Consider the following 17,464-nt stretch of genomic DNA (forward strand, 5'->3'; position numbering starts at 1 on the left):
CCTGTCTCTGTATATCAGGAAGACTGTGACTGAACCTCCTGTCTCTGTAAACCAGGAAGAGTGCGACTGAACCTCCTGTCTCTGTACACCGGGAAGAGTGTGACTGAACCTCCTGTCTCTGTACATCGGGAAGAGTGTGACTGAACCTCCTGTCTCTGGACATCGGGAAGAGCGTGACTGAACCTCCTGTCTATGTACATTGGGAAGAGTGTGACTGAATCTCCTGTCGGCGCACACCAGGAAGAGTGTGACTGAACCTCCTGTCTCTGTACATTAGGAAGAGTGTGACTGAACCTCCTGTCTCTGTACATTGGGAAGATTGTGACTGAACCTCCTGTCTCTGTACACCGAGAAGAGTGTGACTGAACCTCCTGTCCCCATACCCCGGGAAGACTGAGACTGATCCTCCTGTCTCTGTACATTGGGAATAGTGTGACTGAATCTCCTGTCCACATACACCAGGAAGAGTGTGACTGAACCTCCTGTCCCCATACCCCGGGAAGACTGTGACTGAACCTCCTGTCTCTGTACATTGGGAAGATTATGACTGAACCTCCTGTCTCTGTACATTGGGAAGAGTGTGACTGAACCTCCTGTCTCTGTACATTGGGAAGAGTGTGACTGAACCTCCTGTCTCGTACATTCGGAAGAGTGTGACTGAACCTCCTGTCTCTGTACATTGGGAAGATTATGATTGGGAACCTCCTGTCTGTACACCGTGAAGAGTGTGACTGAACCTCCTGTCTCTGTACGCCAGGAAGAGTCTGACTGAACCTCCTGTCTCCATACACCGGGAAGAGTGTGACTGAAGCACCTGTCTCTGTGCATCGGGAAGACTGTGACTAAACCTCCTGTCTCTGTACACCAGGATGAGTGTGACTGAACCTCCTGTCTCTGTACACCGGGAAGAGTGTGACTGAATCTCCTGTCTCTGTAAACCGGGAAGAGTGTGACTGAAGCTCCAGTCTCTGTACACCAGGAAGAGTGTGACTGAACCTCCTGTCTCTGTACACCGGGAAGAGTGTGATTGAACCTCCTGTCTCTGTACACCGGGAAGAGTGTGACTGAACCTCCCGTCTCTGTAAACCGGGAAGAGTGTGACTGAACATGGTCTCTCTGCACACTGCGAAGAGTGTGACTGAATCTCCTGTCTCTGTACACCAGGAAGAGTGCGACTGAACCTCCTGTCTCTGTACACTGGGAAGTGTGTGACTGAACCTCCTGTCTCTGTAAACCGGGAAGACAGTGACTGAGCCTCCTGTCACTGTACACCGGGAAGAGTGTGACTGAACCACCTGTCCCCATGCACCGGGAAGAGTGTGACTGAACCTTCTGTATCTGTAAACCGGGAAGAGTGTGACTGAACCTCCTGTCTCGCTAAACCGGGAAGAGTGTGACTCAACCTCCTGTCTCTGTACACCGGGAAGAGTGTGACTCAACCTCCTGTCCCTATACCCCGGGAAGACTGTGACTGAACCTGCTATCTCTGGACACCGGGAAGACTGTGACTGAACCTCCTGTCTCTTGACATCGGGAAGAGTGTGACTGAACCTCCTGTCTCTGTACATTGGGAAGAGTGTGACTGAATCTCCTGTCGGCACACACCAGGATGAGTGTGACTGAACCTCCTGTCTCTGTACATTGGGAAGAGTGTGACTGAACCTCCTGTCTCTGTACATTGGGAAGAGTGTGACTGAATCTCCTGTCGGCACACACCAGGAAGACTGTGACTGAACCTCCTGTCTCTGTACATAGGGAAGAGTGTGACTGAACCCCCTGTCTCTGTACATTGGGAAGATTGTGACTGAACCTCCTGTCTCTGTACACCGAGAAGAGTGTGACTGAACCTCCTGTCCCCATACCCCGGGAAGACTGTGACTGATCCTCCTGTCTCTGTACATTGGGAAGAGTGTGACTGCAAGTCCTGTCCCCATAAACCAGGAAGAGTGTGACTGAAACTCCGGTCCCCATACCCCGGGAAGGCTGTGACTGAACCTCCTGTCTCTGTACATTGGGAAGATTATGACTGAACCTCCTGTCTCTGTACATTGGGAAGATTGTGACTGAACCTCCTGTCTCTGTACATTGGGAAGAGTGTGACTGAACCTCCTGTCTCGTACATTCGGAAGACTGTGACTGAACCTCCTGTCTCTGTACATTGGGAAGATTATGACTGAACCTCCTGTCTCTGTACATTGGGAAGAGTGTGACTGAACCTCCTGTCTCTGTATATAGGGAAGATTGTGACTGAACCTCCTGTCTCTGTACATTGGGAAGAGTGTGACTGAACCTCCTGTCTCTGTACATTGGGAAGATTGTGACTGAACCTCCTGTCTCTGTAAATTGGGAAGAGTGTGACTGAACCTCCTTTCTCTGTACATTGGGAAGATTGTCACTGAACCTCCTGTCTCTGTACATTGGGAAGAGTGTGACTGAACCTCCTGTCTCGGTACACCAGGAAGAGTGTGACTGAACCTCCTGTCTCTGTACACCAGGAAGAGTGTGAGTGTAACCTCCTGTCTCTGTACACTAGGAAGAGTGTGACTGAACCTCCTGTCTCTGTACCCCAGGAAGAGTGTGACTGAGCCTTCTGTCTCTGTACACCAGGAAGAGTGTGACTGAACCTTCTGTCTCTGTACATCGGGAAGAGTGTGAATTAACCTCCTGTCTCTGTACATTGGGAAGAGTGTGACTGAACCTCCTGTCCCCATACACCAGGAAGAGTGTGACTGAACCTCCTGTCTCTGTACACCGGGAAGAGTGTGACTGAATCTCCTGTCGGCGCACACCAGGAAGAGTGTGACTGAACCTCCTGTCTCTGTACATTAGGAAGAGTGTGACTGAACCTCCTGTCTCTGTACATTGGGAAGATTGTGACTGAACCTCCTGTCTCTGTACACCGAGAAGACTGTGACTGGAACTCCTGTCCCCATACCCCGGGAAGACTGAGACTGAACCTCCTGTCTCTGTACATTGGGAAGAGTGTGACTGAATCTCCTGTCCACATACACCAGGAAGAGTGTGACTGAACCTCCTGTCCCCATACCCCGGGAAGACTGTGACTGAACCTCCTGTCTCTGTACATTGGGAAGATTATGACTGAACCTCCTGTCTCTGTACATTGGGAAGAGTGTGACTGAACCTCCTGTCTCTGTACATTGGGAAGAGTGTGACTGAACCTCCTGTCTCGTACATTCGGAAGAGTGTGACTGAACCTCCTGTCTCTGTACATTGGGAAGATTATGACTGAACCTCCTGTCTCTGTACATCGGGAAGAGTGTGACTGAACGTCCTGTCTCTGTACACCGGGAAGACTGTGACTGAACCTCCTCGCTCTCTACACCGGGAGGAGTGTGACTGAACCTCCTGTCTCTTGACATCGGGAAGAGTGTGACTGAATCTCCTGTCTATGTACACCAGGAAGACTGTGACTTAACATCCTGTACCTGTACATTGGGAAGAAAGTGACTGAACCTCCGGTCCCCATACACCAGGAAGAGTGTGACTGAACCTCCTGTCTCTGTACACCAGGAAGACTGTGACTGAACCTCCTGTCCCCGTGCACCGGGAAGAGTGTGACTGAAACTCCTGTCCCCGTGCACCGGGAAGAGTGTGACTGAACCTCCTGTCCCCATACCCCGGAAAGACTGTGACTGAACATCCTGTCTCTGTACACTGGGAAGACTGTGACTGAACCACCTCTCTCTGTACAACGGGGGGAGTGTGACTGAACCTCCTGTCACTGGACATCGGGAAGAGTGTGACTGAATCTCTTGTCTCTGTACACCAGGAAGACTGTGACTTCACCTACTGTCCCTGTACATTGGGAAGACAGTGAGTGAACCTCCTGTCCAGATACACCAGGAAGAGTGTGACTGAACCTCCTGTCTCTGTATATCAGGAAGACTGTGACTGAACCTCCTGTCTCTGTAAACCAGGAAGAGTGCGACTGAACCTCCTGTCTCTGTACACCGGGAAGAGTGTGACTGAACCTCCTGTCTCTGTACATCGGGAAGAGTGTGACTGAACCTCCTGTCTCTGGACATCGGGAAGAGCGTGACTGAACCTCCTGTCTATGTACATTGGGAAGAGTGTGACTGAATCTCCTGTCGGCGCACACCAGGAAGAGTGTGACTGAACCTCCTGTCTCTGTACATTAGGAAGAGTGTGACTGAACCTCCTGTCTCTGTACATTGGGAAGATTGTGACTGAACCTCCTGTCTCTGTACACCGAGAAGAGTGTGACTGAACCTCCTGTCCCCATACCCCGGGAAGACTGAGACTGATCCTCCTGTCTCTGTACATTGGGAATAGTGTGACTGAATCTCCTGTCCACATACACCAGGAAGAGTGTGACTGAACCTCCTGTCCCCATACCCCGGGAAGACTGTGACTGAACCTCCTGTCTCTGTACATTGGGAAGATTATGACTGAACCTCCTGTCTCTGTACATTGGGAAGAGTGTGACTGAACCTCCTGTCTCTGTACATTGGGAAGAGTGTGACTGAACCTCCTGTCTCGTACATTCGGAAGAGTGTGACTGAACCTCCTGTCTCTGTACATTGGGAAGATTATGATTGGGAACCTCCTGTCTGTACACCGTGAAGAGTGTGACTGAACCTCCTGTCTCTGTACGCCAGGAAGAGTCTGACTGAACCTCCTGTCTCCATACACCGGGAAGAGTGTGACTGAAGCACCTGTCTCTGTGCATCGGGAAGACTGTGACTAAACCTCCTGTCTCTGTACACCAGGATGAGTGTGACTGAACCTCCTGTCTCTGTACACCGGGAAGAGTGTGACTGAATCTCCTGTCTCTGTAAACCGGGAAGAGTGTGACTGAAGCTCCAGTCTCTGTACACCAGGAAGAGTGTGACTGAACCTCCTGTCTCTGTACACCGGGAAGAGTGTGATTGAACCTCCTGTCTCTGTACACCGGGAAGAGTGTGACTGAACCTCCCGTCTCTGTAAACCGGGAAGAGTGTGACTGAACATGGTCTCTCTGCACACTGCGAAGAGTGTGACTGAATCTCCTGTCTCTGTACACTAGGAAGAGTGCGACTGAACCTCCTGTCTCTGTACACTGGGAAGTGTGTGACTGAACCTCCTGTCTCTGTAAACCGGGAAGACAGTGACTGAGCCTCCTGTCACTGTACACCGGGAAGAGTGTGACTGAACCACCTGTCCCCATGCACCGGGAAGAGTGTGACTGAACCTTCTGTATCTGTAAACCGGGAAGAGTGTGACTGAACCTCCTGTCTCGCTAAACCGGGAAGAGTGTGACTCAACCTCCTGTCTCTGTACACCGGGAAGAGTGTGACTCAACCTCCTGTCCCTATACCCCGGGAAGACTGTGACTGAACCTGCTATCTCTGGACACCGGGAAGACTGTGACTGAACCTCCTGTCTCTTGACATCGGGAAGAGTGTGACTGAACCTCCTGTCTCTGTACATTGGGAAGAGTGTGACTGAATCTCCTGTCGGCACACACCAGGATGAGTGTGACTGAACCTCCTGTCTCTGTACATTGGGAAGAGTGTGACTGAACCTCCTGTCTCTGTACATTGGGAAGAGTGTGACTGAATCTCCTGTCGGCACACACCAGGAAGACTGTGACTGAACCTCCTGTCTCTGTACATAGGGAAGAGTGTGACTGAACCCCCTGTCTCTGTACATTGGGAAGATTGTGACTGAACCTCCTGTCTCTGTACACCGAGAAGAGTGTGACTGAACCTCCTGTCCCCATACCCCGGGAAGACTGTGACTGATCCTCCTGTCTCTGTACATTGGGAAGAGTGTGACTGAAAGTCCTGTCCCCATAAACCAGGAAGAGTGTGACTGAAACTCCGGTCCCCATACCCCGGGAAGGCTGTGACTGAACCTCCTGTCTCTGTACATTGGGAAGATTATGACTGAACCTCCTGTCTCTGTACATTGGGAAGATTGTGACTGAACCTCCTGTCTCTGTACATTGGGAAGAGTGTGACTGAACCTCCTGTCTCGTACATTCGGAAGACTGTGACTGAACCTCCTGTCTCTGTACATTGGGAAGATTATGACTGAACCTCCTGTCTCTGTACATTGGGAAGAGTGTGACTGAACCTCCTGTCTCTGTATATAGGGAAGATTGTGACTGAACCTCCTGTCTCTGTACATTGGGAAGAGTGTGACTGAACCTCCTGTCTCTGTACATTGGGAAGATTGTGACTGAACCTCCTGTCTCTGTAAATTGGGAAGAGTGTGACTGAACCTCCTTTCTCTGTACATTGGGAAGATTGTCACTGAACCTCCTGTCTCTGTACATTGGGAAGAGTGTGACTGAACCTCCTGTCTCGGTACACCAGGAAGAGTGTGACTGAACCTCCTGTCTCTGTACACCAGGAAGAGTGTGAGTGTAACCTCCTGTCTCTGTACACTAGGAAGAGTGTGACTGAACCTCCTGTCTCTGTACCCCAGGAAGAGTGTGACTGAGCCTTCTGTCTCTGTACACCAGGAAGAGTGTGACTGAACCTTCTGTCTCTGTACATCGGGAAGAGTGTGAATTAACCTCCTGTCTCTGTACATTGGGAAGAGTGTGACTGAACCTCCTGTCCCCATACACCAGGAAGAGTGTGACTGAACCTCCTGTCTCTGTACACCGGGAAGAGTGTGACTGAATCTCCTGTCGGCGCACACCAGGAAGAGTGTGACTGAACCTCCTGTCTCTGTACATTAGGAAGAGTGTGACTGAACCTCCTGTCTCTGTACATTGGGAAGATTGTGACTGAACCTCCTGTCTCTGTACACCGAGAAGACTGTGACTGGAACTCCTGTCCCCATACCCCGGGAAGACTGAGACTGAACCTCCTGTCTCTGTACATTGGGAAGAGTGTGACTGAATCTCCTGTCCACATACACCAGGAAGAGTGTGACTGAACCTCCTGTCCCCATACCCCGGGAAGACTGTGACTGAACCTCCTGTCTCTGTACATTGGGAAGATTATGACTGAACCTCCTGTCTCTGTACATTGGGAAGAGTGTGACTGAACCTCCTGTCTCTGTACATTGGGAAGAGTGTGACTGAACCTCCTGTCTCGTACATTCGGAAGAGTGTGACTGAACCTCCTGTCTCTGTACATTGGGAAGATTATGACTGAACCTCCTGTCTCTGTACATCGGGAAGAGTGTGACTGAACGTCCTGTCTCTGTACACCGGGAAGACTGTGACTGAACCTCCTCGCTCTCTACACCGGGAGGAGTGTGACTGAACCTCCTGTCTCTTGACATCGGGAAGAGTGTGACTGAATCTCCTGTCTATGTACACCAGGAAGACTGTGACTTAACATCCTGTACCTGTACATTGGGAAGAAAGTGACTGAACCTCCGGTCCCCATACACCAGGAAGAGTGTGACTGAACCTCCTGTCTCTGTACACCAGGAAGACTGTGACTGAACCTCCTGTCCCCGTGCACCGGGAAGAGTGTGACTGAAACTCCTGTCCCCGTGCACCGGGAAGAGTGTGACTGAACCTCCTGTCCCCATACCCCGGAAAGACTGTGACTGAACATCCTGTCTCTGTACACTGGGAAGACTGTGACTGAACCACCTCTCTCTGTACAACGGGGGGAGTGTGACTGAACCTCCTGTCACTGGACATCGGGAAGAGTGTGACTGAATCTCTTGTCTCTGTACACCAGGAAGACTGTGACTTCACCTACTGTCCCTGTACATTGGGAAGACAGTGAGTGAACCTCCTGTCCAGATACACCAGGAAGAGTGTGACTGAACCTCCTGTCTCTGTATATCAGGAAGACTGTGACTGAACCTCCTGTCTCTGTAAACCAGGAAGAGTGCGACTGAACCTCCTGTCTCTGTACACCGGGAAGAGTGTGACTGAACCTCCTGTCTCTGTACATTCGGAAGACTGTGACTGAACCTCCTGTCTCTGTACATTGGGAAGATTATGACTGAACCTCCTGTCTCTGTACATTGGGAAGAGTGTGACTGAACCTCCTGTCTCTGTACATAGGGAAGATTGTGACTGAACCTCCTGTCTCTGTACTTTGGGAAGAGTGTGACTGAACCTCCTGTCTCTGTACATTGGGAAGATTGTGACTGAACCTCCTGTCTCTGTAAATTGGGAAGAGTGTGACTGAACCTCCTTTCTCTGTACATTGGGAAGATTGTCACTGAACCTCCTGTCTCTGTACATTGGGAAGAGTGTGACTGAACCTCCTGTCCCCATACACCAGGAAGAGTGTGACTGAACCTCCTGTCTCGGTACACCAGGAAGAGTGTGACTGAACCTCCTGTCTCTGTACACCAGGAAGAGTGTGAGTGTAACCTCCTGTCTCTGTACACCAGGAAGAGTGTGACTGAACCTCCTGTCTCTGTACCCCAGGAAGAGTGTGACGGAGCCTTCTGTCTCTGTACACCAGGAAGAGTGTGACTGAACCTTCTGTCTCTGTACATCGGGAAGAGTGTGAATTAACCTCCTGTCTCTGTACATTGGGAAGAGTGTGACTGAACCTCCTGTCCCCATACACCAGGAAGAGTGTGACTGAACCTCCTGTCTCTGTACACCGGGAAGAGTGTGACTGAACCTCCTGTCCACATACACCAGGAAGAGTGTGACTGAACCTCCTGTCTCTGTACACCAGGAAGACTGTGACTGAACCTCCTGTCTCTGTACCCCAGGAAGAGTGTGACTGAACCTCCTGTCCCCATACACCAGGAAGAGTGTGACTGAACCTCCTGTCTTTGTACATCGGGAAGAGTGTGACTGAACGTCCTGTCTCTGTACACCGGGAAGACTGTGACTGAACCTCCTCGCTCTCTACACTGGGAGGAGTGTGACTGAACCTCCTGTCTCTTGACATCGGGAAGAGTGTGACTGAATCTCCTGTCTCTGTACACCAGGAAGACTGTGACTTAACATCCTGTACCTGTACATTGGGAAGACAGTGACTGAACCTCCGGTCCACATACACCAGGAAGAGTGTGACTGAACCTCCTGTCTCTGTACACCAGGAAGACTGTGACTGAACCTCCTGTCCCCGTGCACCGGGAAGAGTGTGACTGAAACTCCTGTCCCCGTGCACCGGGAAGAGCGTGACTGAACATTCTGTCGCTGTACACCGGGAAGAGTGTGACTGAACCTCCTGTCTGTACACCGTGAAGAGTGTGACTGAACCTCCAGTCTCTGTACATCGGGAAGAGTGTGACTGAACCTCCTGTCCTCGTGCACCGGGAAGAGTGTGACTGAACCTCCTGTCTCTGTACGCCGGGAAGAGTCTGACTGAACCTCCTGTCTCCATACACCGGGAAGAGTGTGACTGAAGCACCTGTCTCTGTGCATCGGGAAGACTGTGACTAAACCTCCTGTCTCTGTACACCAGGAAGAGTGTGACTGAACCTCCTGTCTCTGTACACAGGGAAGAGTGTGACTGAATCTCCTGTCTCTGTAAACCGGGAAGAGTGTGACTGAAGCTCCAGTCTCTGTACACCAGGAAGAGTGTGACTGAACCTCCTGTCTCTGTACACCGGGAAGAGTGTGATTGAACCTCCTGTCTCTGTACACCGGGAAGAGTGTGACTGAACCTCCCGTCTCTGTAAACCGGGAAGAGTGTGACTGAACATGGTCTCTCTGCACACTGCGAAGAGTGTGACTGAATCTCCTGTCTCTGTACACCAGGAAGAGTGCGACTGAACCTCCTGTCTCTGTACAACGGGAACAGTGTGACTGAACCTCCTGTCTCTGTACACTGGGAAGTGTGTGACTGAACCTCCTGTCTCTGTACATTGGGAAGATTATGACTGAACCTCCTGTCTCTGTACATTGGGAAGAGTGTGACTGAACCTCCTGTCTCTGTACATAGGGAAGATTGTGACTGAACCTCCTGTCTCTGTACATTGGGAAGAGTGTGACTGAACCTCCTGTCTCTGTACATTGGGAAGATTGTGACTGAACCTCCTGTCTCTGTACATAGGGAAGATTGTGACTGAACCTCCTGTCTCTGTACATTGGGAAGAGTGTGACTGAACCTCCTGTCTCTGTACATTGGGAAGATTGTGACTGAACCTCCTGTCTCTGTAAATTGGGAAGAGTGTGACTGAACCTCCTTTCTCAGTACATTGGGAAGATTGTCACTGAACCTCCTGTCTCTGTACATTGGGAAGAGTGTGACTGAACCTCCTGTCCCCATACACCAGGAAGAGTGTGACTGAACCTCCTGTCTCGGTACACCAGGAAGAGTGTGACTGAACCTCCTGTCTCTGTACACCAGGAAGAGTGTGAGTGTAACCTCCTGTCTCTGTACCCCAGGAAGAGTGTGACTGAGCCTTCTGTCTCTGTACACCAGGAAGAGTGTGACTGAACCTTCTGTCTCTGTACATCGGGAAGAGTGTGAATTAACCTCCTGTCTCTGTACATTGGGAAGAGTGTGACTGAACCTCCTGTCCCCATACACCAGGAAGAGTGTGACTGAACCTCCTGTCTCTGTACACCGGGAAGAGTGTGACTGAACCTCCTGTCCACATACACCAGGAAGAGTGTGACTGAACCTCCTGTCTCTGTACACCAGGAAGACTGTGACTGAACCTCCTGTCTCTGTACCCCAGGAAGAGTGTGACTGAACCTCCTGTCCCCATACACCAGGAAGAGTGTGACTGAACCTCCTGTCTTTGTACATCGGGAAGAGTGTGACTGAACGTCCTGTCTCTGTACACCGGGAAGACTGTGACTGAACCTCCTCGCTCTCTACACCGGGAGGAGTGTGACTGAACCTCCTGTCTCTTGACATCGGGAAGAGTGTGACTGAATCTCCTGTCTCTGTACACCAGGAAGACTGTGACTTAACATCCTGTACCTGTACATTGGGAAGACAGTGACTGAACCTCCGGTCCACATACACCAGGAAGAGTGTGACTGAACCTCCTGTCTCTGTACACCAGGAAGACTGTGACTGAACCTCCTGTCCCCGTGCACCGGGAAGAGTGTGACTGAAACTCCTGTCCCCGTGCACCGGGAAGAGCGTGACTGAACATTCTGTCGCTGTACACCGGGAAGAGTGTGACTGAACCTCCTGTCTGTACACCGTGAAGAGTGTGACTGAACCTCCAGTCTCTGTACATCGGGAAGAGTGTGACTGAACCTCCTGTCCTCGTGCACCGGGAAGAGTGTGACTGAACCTCCTGTCTCTGTACGCCGGGAAGAGTCTGACTGAACCTCCTGTCACCATACACCGGGAAGAGTGTGACTGAAGCACCTGTCTCTGTGCATCGGGAAGACTGTGACTAAACCTCCTGTCTCTGTACACCAGGAAGAGTGTGACTGAACCTCCTGTCTCTGTACACCGGGAAGAGTGTGACTGAATCTCCTGTCTCTGTAAACCGGGAAGAGTGTGACTGAAGCTCCAGTCTCTGTACACCAGGAAGAGTGTGACTGAACCTCCTGTCTCTGTACACCGGGAAGAGTGTGATTGAACCTCCTGTCTCTGTACACCGGGAAGAGTGTGACTGAACCTCCCGTCTCTGTAAACCGGGAAGAGTGTGACTGAACATGGTCTCTCTGCACACTGCGAAGAGTGTGACTGAATCTCCTGTCTCTGTACACCAGGAAGAGTGCGACTGAACCTCCTGTCTCTGTACAACGGGAACAGTGTGACTGAACCTCCTGTCTCTGTACACTGGGAAGTGTGTGACTGAACCTCCTGTCTCTGTAAACCGGGAAGACAGTGACTGAACCTCCTGTCACTGTACACCGGGAAGAGTGTGACTGAACCACCTGTCCCCATGCACCGGGAAGAGTGTGACTGAACATTCTGCATCTGTAAACCGGGAAGAGTGTGACTGAACCTCCTGTCTCGCTAAACCGGGAAGAGTGTGACTCAACCTCCTGTCTCTGTACACCGGGAAGAGTGTGACTCAACCTCCTGTCCCTATACCCCGGGAAGACTGTGACTGAACCTGCTATCTCTGTACACCGGGAAGACTGTGACTGACCCTCCTGTCTCTTGACATCGGGAAGAGTGTGACTGAATCTCCTGTCTCGGTACAACAGGAAGACTGTGACTTAACATCCTGTACCTGTACATTGGGAAGACAGTGACTGAACCTCCGGTCCCCATACACCAGGAAGAGTGTGACTGAACCTCCTTTCTCTGTATATCAGGAAGACTGTGACTGAACCTCCTGTCCCTGTACACCAGCAAGACTGTGACTGAACCTCCTGTCGCGTGGCACCGGGACGAGTGTGACTGAAACTCCTGGTAACGTGCACCGGGAAGAGCGTGACTGAACCCCCTGTCTCTGTACACCAGGAAGAGTGTGACTGAACCTCCTGTCTCTGTATATCAGGAAGACTGTGACTGAACCTCCTGTCTCTGTAAACCAGGAAGAGTGTGACTGAACCTCCTGTCTCTGTACACCGGGAAGAGTGTGACTGAACCTCCTGTCTCTGTACATCGGGAAGAGTGTGACTGAACCTCCTGTCTCTGTAAACCGGGAAGAGCGTGACTGAACCTCCTGTATCTGGACATCGGGAAGAGCGTGACTGAACGTCCTGTCTCTGTACATTGGGAAGAGTGTGACTGAATCTCATGTCGGCGCACACCAGGAAGAGTGTGACTGAACCTCCTGTCTCTGTACATTAGGAAGAGTGTGACTGAACCTCCTGTCTCTGTACATTGGGAAGATTGTGACTGAACCTCCTGTCTCTGTACACCGAGAAGACTGTGACTGGACCTCCTGTCCCCATACCCCGGGAAGACTGAGACTGATCCTCCTGTCTCTGTACATTGGGAAGAGTGTGACTGAATCTCCTGTCCCCATACACCAGGAAGAGTGTGACTGAACCTCCTGTCCCCATACCCCGGGAAGACTGTGACTGAACCTCCTGTCTCTGTACATTGTGAAGATTATGACTGAACCTCCTGTCTCTGTACATTGGGAAGAGTGTGACTGAACCTCCTGTTTCTGTACATTGGGAAGAGTGTGACTGAACCTCCTGTCTCGTACATTCGGAAGAGTGTGACTGAACCTCCTGTCCCTGTAAATTGGGAAGAATGTGACTGAAACTCCTTTCTCTGTGCATTGGGAAGATTGTCACTGAAACTCCTGTCTCTGTACATTGGGAAGAGTGTGACTGAACCTCCTGTCCCCATACACCAGGAAGAGTGTGACTGAACCTCCTGTCTCTGTACACCAGGAAGAGTGTGAGTGTAACCTCCTGTCTCTGTACACCAGGAAGTGTGTGACTGAACCTCCTGTCTCTGTACCCCAGGAAGAGTGTGACTGAGCCTTCTGTCTCTGTACACCAGGAAGAGTGTGACTGAACCTTCTGTCTCTGTACATCGGGAAGAGTGTGAATTAACCTCCTGTCTCTGTACATTGGTAAGAGTGTGACTGAACCTCCTGTCCCCATACACCAGGAAGAGTGTGACTGAACCTCCTGTCTCTGTACACCGGGAAGAGTGTGACTGAACCTCCTGTCCACATACACCAGGAAGAGTGTGACTGAACCTCCTGTCTCTGTACACCAGGAAGACTGTGACTGAACCTCCTGTCTCTGTACCCCAGGAAGAGTGTGACTGAACCTCCTGTCCCCGTGCACCGGGAAGAGTGTGACTGAACCTCCTGTCTCTCTACACCGGGAGGAGTGTGACTGAACCTCCTGTCTCTTGACATCGGGAAGAGTGTGACTGAATCTCCTGTCTCTGTACACCAGGAAGACTGTGACTTAACATCCTGTACCTGTACATTGGGAAGACAGTGACTGAACCTCCGGTCCACATACACCAGGAAGAGTGTGACTGAACCTCCTGTCTCTGTACACCAGGAAGACTGTGACTGAACCTCCTGTCCCCGTGCACCGGGAAGAGTGTGACTGAAACTCCTGTCCCCGTGCACCGGGAAGAGCGTGACTGAACATTCTGTCGCTGTACACCGGGAAGAGTGTGACTGAACCTCCTGTCTGTACACCGTGAAGAGTGTGACTGAACCTCCAGTCTCTGTACATCGGGAAGAGTGTGACTGAACCTCCTGTCCTCGTGCACCGGGAAGAGTGTGACTGAACCTCCTGTCTCTGTACGCCGGGAAGAGTCTGACTGAACCTCCTGTCTCCATACACCGGGAAGAGTGTGACTGAAGCACCTGTCTCTGTGCATCGGGAAGACTGTGACTAAACCTCCTGTCTCTGTACACCAGGAAGAGTGTGACTGAACCTCCTGTCTCTGTACACCGGGAAGAGTGTGACTGAATCTCCTGTCTCTGTAAACCGGGAAGAGTGTGACTGAAGCTCCAGTCTCTGTACACCAGGAAGAGTGTGACTGAACCTCCTGTCTCTGTACACCGGGAAGAGTGTGATTGAACCTCCTGTCTCTGTACACCGGGAAGAGTGTGACTGAACCTCCCGTCTCTGTAAACCGGGAAAAGTGTGACTGAACATGGTCTCTCTGCACACTGCGAAGAGTGTGACTGAATCTCCTGTCTCTGTACACCAGGAAGAGTGCGACTGAACCTCCTGTCTCTGTACAACGGGAACAGTGTGACTGAACCTCCTGTCTCTGTACACTGGGAAGTGTGTGACTGAACATCCTGTCTCTGTAAACCGGGAAGACAGTGACTGAACCTCCTGTCACTGTACACCGGGAAGAGTGTGACTGAACCACCAGTCCCCATGCACCGGGAAGAGTGTGACTGAACATTCTGTATCTGTAAACCGGGAAGAGTGTGACTGAACCTCCTGTCTCGCTAAACCGGGAAGAGTGTGACTCAACCTCCTGTCTCTGTACACCGGGAAGAGTGTGACTCAACCTCCTGTCCCTATACCCCGGGAAGACTGTGACTGAACCTGCTATCTCTGTACACCGGGAAGACTGTGACTGACCCTCCTGTCTCTTGACATCGGGAAGAGTGTGACTGAATCTCCTGTATCGGTACAACAGGAAGACTGTGACTTAACATCCTGTACCTGTACATTGGGAAGACAGTGACTGAACCTCCGGTCCCCATACACCAGGAAGAGTGTGACTCAACCTCCTTTCTCTGTATATCAGGAAGACTGTGACTGAACCTCCTGTCCCTGTACACCAGCAAGACTGTGACTGAACCTCCTGTCGCGTGGCACCGGGACGAGTGTGACTGAAACTCCTGTCCCCGTGCACCGGGAAGAGCGTGACTGAACCCCCTGTCTCTGTACACCAGGAAGAGTGTGACTGAACCTCCTGTCTCTGTATATCAGGAAGACTGTGACTGAACCTCCTGTCTCTGTAAACCAGGAAGAGTGTGACTGAACCTCCTGTCTCTGTACACCGGGAAGAGTGTGACTGAACCTCCTGTCTCTGTACATCGGGAAGAGTGTGACTGAACCTCCTGTCTCTGTAAACCGGGAAGAGCGTGACTGAACCTCCTGTATCTGGACATCGGGAAGAGCGTGACTGAACGTCCTGTCATTGTACATTGGGAAGAGTGTGACTGAATCTCCTGTCGGCGCACACCAGGAAGAGTGTGACTGAACCTCCTGTCTCTGTACATTAGGAAGAGTGTGACTGAACCTCCTGTCTCTGTACATTGGGAAGATTGTGACTGAACCTCCTGTCTCTGTACACCAAGAAGACTGTGACTGGACCTCCTGTCCCCATACCCCGGAAAGACTGAGACTGATCCTCCTGTCTCTGTACATTGGGAAGAGTGTGACTGAATCTCCTGTCCCCATACACCAGGAAGAGTGTGACTGAACCTCCTGTCCCCATACCCCGGGAAGACTGTGACTGAACCTCCTGTCTCTGTACATTGGGAAGATTATGACTGAACCTCCTGTCTCTGTACATTGGGAAGAGTGTGACTGAACCTCTTGTCTCTGTACATTGGGAAGAGTGTGACTGAACCTCCTGTCTCGTACATTCGGAAGAGTGTGACTGAACCTCCTGTCTCTGTACATTGGGAAGATTATGACTGAACCTCCTGTCTCTGTACATTGGGAAGAGTGTGACTGAACCTCCTGTCTCTGTACATTGGGAAGATTGTGACTGAACCTCCTGTCTCTGTACATTGGGAAGAGTGTGACTGAACCTCCTGTGTCTGTACATTGGGAAGATTGTGACTGAATCTCCTGTCCCCATACACCAGGAAGAGTGTGACTGAACCTCCTGTCCCCATACCCCGGGAAGACTGTGACTGAACCTCCTGTCTCTGTACATTGGGAAGATTATGACTGATCCTCCTGTCTCTGTACATTGGGAAGAGTGTGACTGAACCTCCTGTCTCTGTACATTGGGAAGAGTGTGACTGAACCTCCTGTCTCGTACATTCGGAAGAGTGTGACTGAACATCCTGTCTCTGTACATTGGGAAGATTATGACTGAACCTCCTGTCTCTGTACATTGAGAAGAGTGTGACTCAACCTCCTGTCTCTGTACATTGGGAAGATTGTGACTGAACCTCCTGTCTCTGTACACCGGGAAGAGTGAGACTGAACCTCCTGTCTCTGTAAACCAGGAAGACTGTGACTGAACCTCCTGTCTCTGTACATTGGGAAGAGTGTGACTGAATCTCCTGTCGGCAAACACCAGGAAGAGTGTGACTGAAACTCCTGTCTCTGTACATTGGGAAGAGTGTGACTGCACCCCCTGTCTCTGTACATTGGGAAGAGTGTGACTGAATCTCCTGTCGGCACACACCAGGAAGATTATGACTGAACCTCCTGTCTCTGTACATTGGGAAGAGTGTGACTGAACCTCCTGTCTCTGTACATTGGGAAGAGTGTGACTGAACCTCCTGTCTCGTACATTCGGAAGAGTGTGACTGAACCTCCTGTCTCTGTACATTGGGAAGATTATGACTGAACCTCCTGTCTCTGTACATTGGGAAGAGTGTGACTGAACCTCCTGTCTCTGTACATTGGGAAGATTGTGACTGAACCTCCTGTCTCTGTACATTGGGAAGAGTGAGACTGAACCTCCTGTCTCTGTACATTGGGAAGATTGTGACTGAATCTCCTGTCCCCATACACCAGGAAGAGTGTGACTGAACCTCCTGTCCCCATACCCCGGGAAGACTGTGACTGAACCTCCTGTCTCTGTACATTGGGAAGATTATGACTGAACCTCCTGTCTCTGTACATCGGGAAGAGTGTGACTGAACCTCCTGTCTCTGTAAACCGGGAAGAGCGTGACTGAACTTCCTGTATCTGGACATCGGGAAGAGCGTGACTGAACGTCCTGTCTCTGTACATTGGGAAGAGTGTGACTGAATCTCATGTCGGCGCACACCAGGAAGAGTGTGACTGAACCTCCTGTCTCTGTACATTAGGAAGAGTGTGACTGAACCTCCTGTCTCTGTACATTGGGAAGATTGTGACTGAACCTCCTGTCTCTGTACACCGAGAAGACTGTGACTGGACCTCCTGTCCCCATACCCCGGGAAGACTGAGACTGATCCTCCTGTCTCTATACATTGGGAAGAGTGTGACTGAATCTCCTGTCCCCAT

The 17,464-nt window shown here is 51.1% G+C and overlaps 1 protein-coding gene across 1 annotated transcript in view; it reads right to left on the bottom strand.

Moving 5' to 3' along the window:
• The window catches only part of tmem178b (transmembrane protein 178B), a 574,403-nt gene that overhangs the window by 291,418 nt on the left and 265,521 nt on the right, over positions 1 to 17,464 (bottom strand). The gene's annotated exons all lie outside the window — the stretch shown is intronic.

Source organism: Carcharodon carcharias, chromosome 21, assembly GCF_017639515.1.
Source record: "Carcharodon carcharias isolate sCarCar2 chromosome 21, sCarCar2.pri, whole genome shotgun sequence".
Lineage (NCBI taxonomy): Eukaryota > Metazoa > Chordata > Chondrichthyes > Lamniformes > Lamnidae > Carcharodon > Carcharodon carcharias.